The following is a 7549-nucleotide window of genomic DNA, read 5'->3' as shown; positions in this document are numbered from 1 at the left end:
TTAGGGGGAACACTTTCTTGAAATTATTATAAGGGATCATCTTATTTACTACCGTCGTTCTAAGTAAACAAGATGCATAAAACATAATAAACATCACATGCAATTATATAAAGTAGTGACATGATATGGCGAATATCATATAGCTCCTTTGATCTTCATCTTCGGGGCTCCATGATCATCTTGTCACTGGCATGACACCATGATCTCCATCATCATGATCTCCATCATCGTGTCTTCATGAAGTTGTCACGCCAACGACTACTTCTACTTCTATGGCTAACGCGTTTAGCAATAAAGTAAAGTAATTTACATGGCGTTCTTCAATGACACGCAGGTCATACAAAAATAAAGACAACTCCTATGGCTCCTGCCGGTTGTCATACTCATCGACATGCAAGTCGTGATTCCTATTACAAGAACATGATCTCATACATCACAATATATCATTCATCATTCATCACAACTTCTGGCCATATCACATCACATGACAATTGCTGCAAAAACAAGTTAGACGTCCTCTAATTGTTGTTGCATCTTTTACGTGGCTGCAATTGGGTTCTAGCAAGAATGTTTTCTTACCTACGAATAACCACAACGTGATTTTGTCAACTTCTATTTACCCTTCATAAGGACCCTTTTCATCAAATCCGCTCCAACTAAAGTGGGAGAGACAGACACCCGCCAGCCACCTTATGCAACTAGTGCATGTTAGTCGGTGGAACCGGTCTCACGTAAGCATACGTGTAAGGTTGGCTCGGGCCGCTTCATCCCACAATACCGCTGAAGCAAGATAAGACTAGTAACGGCAAGCAAGTTGACAAGATCTACGCCCACAACAAAATTTGTGTTCTACTCGTGCAATAGAGAACTACGCATAGACCTAGCTCATGATGCCACTGTTGGAGAATGTTGCAGAAAATTAAAATTTTTCCTATGGTTTCACCAAGATCCATCTATGAGTTCATCTAAGCAACGAGTCAAGGGAGTGAGTTTGCATCTACATACCACTTGTAGATCGCGTGCGGAAGCGTTCGAGGGAACGGTGATGATGGAGTTGTACTCGCCGTGATTCAGATCACCGATGACCAAGTGCTGAACGGACAACACCTCCGCGTTCAACACACGTACGGTACGGACGACGTCTCCTCCGTCTTGATCCAGCAAGGAGGAAGGAGAGGTTGAGGAAGATAGCTCCACCGGCAGCACGACGGCGTGGTGTTGGTGGAGAAGCAGCACTCCGGCAGGGCTTCGCCAAGCTCGTGACGGAGGAGGAGAGGTGTTGGGGAGGGGAGGGGCTGCGCCTTGGCTTGGTTGTGCAGCCCTCCCCTCACCCCTCTATTTATAGGGGAAGGGGCAAGGGGGGCCGGCCCCTCTAGATGGGATCTAGAGGGGGGGCGGCGGCCAGGGAGGGGGGACTTGCCCCCCAAGCAAAGGGGGGCGCCCCCTCTAGGGTTCCCCCCCCAACCCTAGGCGCATGGGCCCAAGGGGGGGCGCCCAGTCCTCCAGGGGCTGGCTCCTGCCCCGCACAGCCCATGTGGCCCCCCGGGAGGGGTGGCCCCTCCCGGTGGACCCCCGGAACCCCTCCGGTGGCCCCGGTACAATACCGATATGCCCCCGAAACTTTCCGGTGTCCGTTTGACAACTTCCCATATATAAATCTTTACCTCCGGACCCTTCCGGAACTCCTCGTGATGTTCGGGATCTCATCCGGGACTCCGAACAACATTCGGTAATCACATACAAGTCTTCCTAATAACCCTAGCGTCATCGAACCTTAAGTGTGTAGACCCTACGGGTTCGGGAGACACGCAGACATGACCGAGACGGCTCTCAGGTCAATAACCAACAGCGGGATCTGGATACCCATGTTGGCTCCCACATGCTCCTCGATGATGTCATCGGATGAACCACGATGTCGAGGATTCAAGCAACCCCGTATACTATTCCCTTTGTCAATCGGTACGTTACATGCCCGAGACTCGACCGTCGGTATCCCAATACCTCGTTCAGTCTCGTTACCGGCAAGTCACTTTACTCGTACCATAATGCATGATCCCGTGACCAAGCACTTGGTCACTTTGAGCTCATTATGATGATGCATTACCGAGTGGGCCCAGAGATACCTCTCCGTCATACGGAGTGACAAATCCCAGTCTCGATCCGTGTCAACCCAACAGACACTTTCGGAGATACCTTTAGTGTACCTTTATAGCCACCCAGTTACGTTGTGACGTTTGGTACACCCAAAGCACTCCTATGGTATCCGGGAGTTACACGATCTCATGGTCTAAGGAAGAGATACTTGACATTGAAAAACTCTAGCAAAACGAACTACACGATCTTGTGCTATGCTTAGGATTGGGTCTTGTCCATCACATCATTCTCCTAATGATGTGATCCCGTTGTCAATGACATCCAATGTCCATAGTCAGGAAACCATGACTATCTGTTGACCAACGAGCTAGTCAACTAGAGGCTCACCAGGGATGTATTGTGGTCTATGTATTCACACATGTATTATGATTTCCGGATAATACAATTATAGCATAAATAAAAGACAATTATCATGAACAAGAAATATAATAATAATGCTTTTATTATTGCCTCTAGGGCATATTTCCAACAGTCAGACGTGATGATAACATGATCATTGGCCAAGGCCAACGCCTCTCAACACGCAAGCACTTCAAGGGTTGTTGGATCAGTAACACTGATGCATCTGATTGCCGAGGCTCCCATGTACGTGCCCTCTGAGTTCCTGCAAACGGCACTATAGGCTCCTTCATTGCATGACCAAGCCACAGCCCCATCTGACCTTAAACACCCCTGAAGGTGGTGGAATCCACTTGGGTTTCGCTCTAACCGGACTGGCAGAAGTAATTGTTGGCTTCTTTGGCCTGCACTCTTCCAATTCATAGAGATATTTCATGATAAAGCCATGAGTTTGTTGTGGGCTCTAGAAGATATGCTCATGGAGTGCCTTGCGCTTAGCATGCCATATCACCCACAGGCTAATCAGAACCTGATTAAATTCTGTCTCTAGTAGAATCTCCATCAGCTCAAAAACCCATCGTTTGGCATCTGGCTCCCTTACACTATTAACTGCTTCAACAAGGTCATTATCTGGGAGAGCCCACACGCATCTCGCCACTGTGCAATGTAGCAGGGAATGTTGCCAGGAGTCCTCCGCTCCACACACGCCACATGAAGAGACTGTTGACATATTTCTATGATGTAGAAGGTCAGCCGTTGGGATAGATTGTTGAGCCAGACGCCATAGGAATATTTTTAATTTAGAAGGCACATCAATCTTCCACAATTTCGACCAAACTTTCTGCTCACCCGCATCATTTGATGAGTCGGATCGTCCCTCTAACCATGCCTCACGGCTTAGCTTGGTCGTCACTAGCATCCGGTATGCAGACCTGACCGTAAACATACCATTTTTCTCATGTACCCAAGACCAAAAGTCCTCGATCTGGCGAGTGCATAGCGGGATAACTTGAATTGCTGAAGCATCCATTGGGACAAAGATTTCTGCAATTGCTTCTCTATCCCATTCCGCCCCAGGAAGGATCAAATCCCGAACTAGTTGTGGTGGATTGGCTATTCTACTCATGATTGGCCGCATGTTATGTAGACGGGGTAGCCAGTTATGTTGCCAGATCGAAGTGCTGTTCCCATCGCCTATTCTCCTTATCAAGCCTTGGTTTAGCGTGTCTCGTCCATCCATAATCAACCTCCACACTTGAGACGGAGCTGATCCTAGCTCAGCTTGCAAAAATTCACAGTTAGGGAAATATTTGGCCTTAAGGATCCGTGCGCTCAAAGAGTTTGGTTCCGTGAGAATCCGCCATGCTTGCCTAGCCAGGAGTGCAAGGTTGAATAATTCTATGTCTCTAAACCCTAGACCACCGCATTACTTTGGCCGTGTCATAGTGCTCCAAGACACCCAGCTAGCTTTCCTCTTTCCTTCCTTTCTGCCCCACCAAAATTTCCGAATAAGCGAGTTTAGGTGCTCACATAAACCACGCGGAAGCTTGAAACATGACATAGAGTAAACAGGGACTACTTGGGCCACTGACTTAATAAGCACCTCTTTCCCCCCAACTGACAGAACCTTTTCCATCCAACCCTTGACTTTATTCCACACTCAATCCTTTAAAAACTTGAAGGCTCCATTCTTACTACTACCAACATTAGTTGGCATGCCAAGGTATCTATCAGACAGGCTTTTAGTGGGATTATTTAAGGCCTGCTTAACTTATTTTTTGAGGCTGGTCGGGCACCCCTTACTGAAGTACACCGAAGACTTTGATAAATTAATTCTTTGCCCCGATGCATTGCAGTATCTTTCCATCAAAGAGGACAACTCATTTTCTCCATCAACACTAGCTTTTACAAACAGCAGCCTATCATCCGCAAAGAGCAAGTGGCTAACCGGCGGAGCCGTGGGAGACACTTGAATACCACCGAGATGCGATGATTCGTCTGTTGTTTTTAAGAGGCGCGAAAGGCCCTCCGCTGCAAGTAAAAATAGGTAAGGAGAAATTGGTCCTCCTGACGGATTCCCCTAGAAGGTAATAAAACCTTCCAATTTGCCACCATTAAACAGAACTGAAAAGGTAACTGAGCTCACCATCCTCATGATCAAAGAGACCCATGTTGGCGCAAAACCCAGTTTTAACACGATGGCCTCCAAATATTCCCATTCGACACGATCATATGCCTTCATCATATCCATTTTAACAGCACATAAACGATTTATTTTGGCTTTATTCATCTTCATGAAATGCAAACATTCATATGCCGAGATGATGTTATCTGTGATGAGTCTTTCCGGGACAAAAGCCGACTACTCCTCTGATATAATCTCTGGTAGGATTTGTTTCAACCTGTTTGAAAGCACCTTCGAAGCAATCTTGTACAACACATTACAGAAACTTATTGGCCTGAACTGAGTAAGCTGAGTGAGGTCTTTTACCTTTGGGATCAAAACGAGGATAGTTTCATTGATCACTTCCAGGCTTTCTTCACCTCGTAGTACACGAAGTACCACTTCAGTAATGTCGCTCGTTACATAAAACATGGTAGGAGGGACTTGGCTTAATGGGTCGGCCCAGCAGCTCACGCCTGTACGAACTAAGGGCAATTCAACACACAAAGCATTGTATAGGAGGTCCCCAGCGAATGATATGTATTACCCTTTTCTGAGACAAGAATGATATGTATTACCTATTGTGATCCGTGTCAACCAAATTAACGACACAACAACGCTAGTGTGTCGGCCCATTTGCGGACTACAAAGCTCTTGGCACGGCCTTTGGAAGTTTTCACCCATTTTGTAGAAGCCTCTAGCAGTTTTTTCTTCTTTTATGTGTTTCTTTGCTAGGTATCTATTTGGTTTTTATTCCTATTTTGTTATTTTTCCTTTTTATTTTATCTTTCCCTGTTTGTTTCTTTTCTATTTTATTTTCAAAAACAATTATTGATTTTATGAATACTTTAATACTTTTTGAAGTCATGAACACTTTCAAACTGTGTGAACATTTTTAAAACTCATGAATATTTTCAAATTCATGATTTTTTTCAAATACACGAGCATCTTTTAAATATATGGAAACTTTATTTTTCTGAATATTCTTTATATTATCACTTTTCAAAATTCAGAACTATTTCTTAATACTGCGAACATTTTTTGTTAAAAAATTGGAACATTTTGAAATTTTGTGAACTTCTTCTAAATTATGCAACATTTTTAGATTAGAAAGATGTTTTGAAAGTTCACCAACTCTTTTGGAAATTAAATAATATTTGTATATTCGAAATGATTTTTAAAGTTCCTGAACATCTTTCTATATTTACAACCTTTTTAAACTTTCAAAACTTTTATACGAAAAAACCTTGCCATAAACCATACACAAAAATGGTGTTGATAAAAGCAGCATGACTTTTTCCCCGAGATTACCTCTACTGGTCCAGCCATGTGGAACCACTTTCTCCTCACTTCAAACGATACCGTTGCAGGGTATTTCGAGAGCAGCTAACTGAAGGTTACCCCTTGTGGGGGACCTCCACGACTCATTTTTTGATCCCTTGGAGCAAGACAAATGGTGTGTTCAGTTGCCGCCACATGTCGCGTGCTGCCCGTCCCTCGGAATTTTGTTTTCATTATTTTCTGTATAAGTTTTCAGGTTTTAGATGGTTTCTTGGGTTTTTTTGGGTTTGGCCCGGTTTTCTGTACATTTTGGAGGAAAAAAATTCATGAAAATTTATTTCCGTGTAAAAAATTATGCTTTCATGGTAAACACATATTTGCTTCTTGTGGAGATAGAAATGAGCTTCTGCGAGAATATGTGCTTCCCTGAGAAGTACAAATTTGCTTCTCGTGTAGGTACAGATTGGCTTCCGGGAGAAGTACAGATGTGCTTCTCGAAAAGAGAAAAAAAAGATGTACTTGCATGAGGGGCACAAACTTGCTTCTGCGAGAAGCACAATGCTTCTCAGACAAGGAAACAAATATGTGTTTCTATGAGAAATACAAATTTGTTTTTCGTGGAGGCACATATTTTCTTTCAAGAGAAGCATAGTTATGCTTAACACAAAGGAAAAAAAAACCTATGCTTTCACAGGAAACACTCTGTTTCTCGTGGAGACACATCCGTGCTTCTGCGAAAAGTACAATTGTGTTTCTCGAAAAAAAACATGCTTCCAAAAGAAGCACATGTTTGCTGCTCATGGAGGCACATATTTCTTTCTGCGAGTAGCATGGCTGTGCTTCTCGGAATGAAAAGTTATGCTTCCATAAGAAGCACATATTTGCTTTCGGAAGAGACATAATTGTACTTCTCGAAAAGGAAAAAATCATGTGCTTCCACGAGAAGCACGGTTATGGTTCTTGAAAAGAAAAGAAACTGAAATAAAAAACATGCTTCGGGCTCCAATTCATTTTGATATTCTTTGTGAAAAAAAAGTTTGTCGAAACCTATTAATATGATATCGAAGATCTCGATGTGAGTAATCCAATAGTGAAAACGGTTTGAAATTTAAATGCACAATTTAAGAGATAAAATATTTGAAATAAATGAATATACGAAAAAAAGACTCTTAGTTACGACAAGTAACGCACATACAGTGTGCTACATGCCAGCATCTGAGAAGACGGGACTGGTCTTTGCAAAAAAAATAACTCTTAGCTTGTGATTTTGAGGTATTTTTTATTTGCTGCATTATGCGGTGGTCGCATCGAGCGTTAATGTGGGAGTAAACCGCGACAGTAAGGAGGCCGCACAGCGGAGTTGCCGGTTGCAGCACAACAGTCAGCAGGCTTATCTCAAAAAGAAAAACAGTCACCGTGACTGTTTCCACGGAGACGCAATCGCTGTCCCCCCTAGACGGCAAGCAAAGAAACGAATTAACATCGCTGTTAATTTTTACTAAACCCAGTTGTCTGGTATAGTTATTTGGTTCCATCGCTGGCCGGCGTTCCACACCAAGACGATCTTCCCAAAGTCACCATCACCGCATACATTTCTTCATCTCCTCTTCC

The sequence above is a fragment of the Triticum dicoccoides genome, chromosome 2B (genome assembly GCF_002162155.2).
Source record: "Triticum dicoccoides isolate Atlit2015 ecotype Zavitan chromosome 2B, WEW_v2.0, whole genome shotgun sequence".
NCBI classification, from domain to species: Eukaryota; Viridiplantae; Streptophyta; class Magnoliopsida; order Poales; family Poaceae; genus Triticum; species Triticum dicoccoides.
This window is presented reverse-complemented; position numbering follows the sequence as displayed.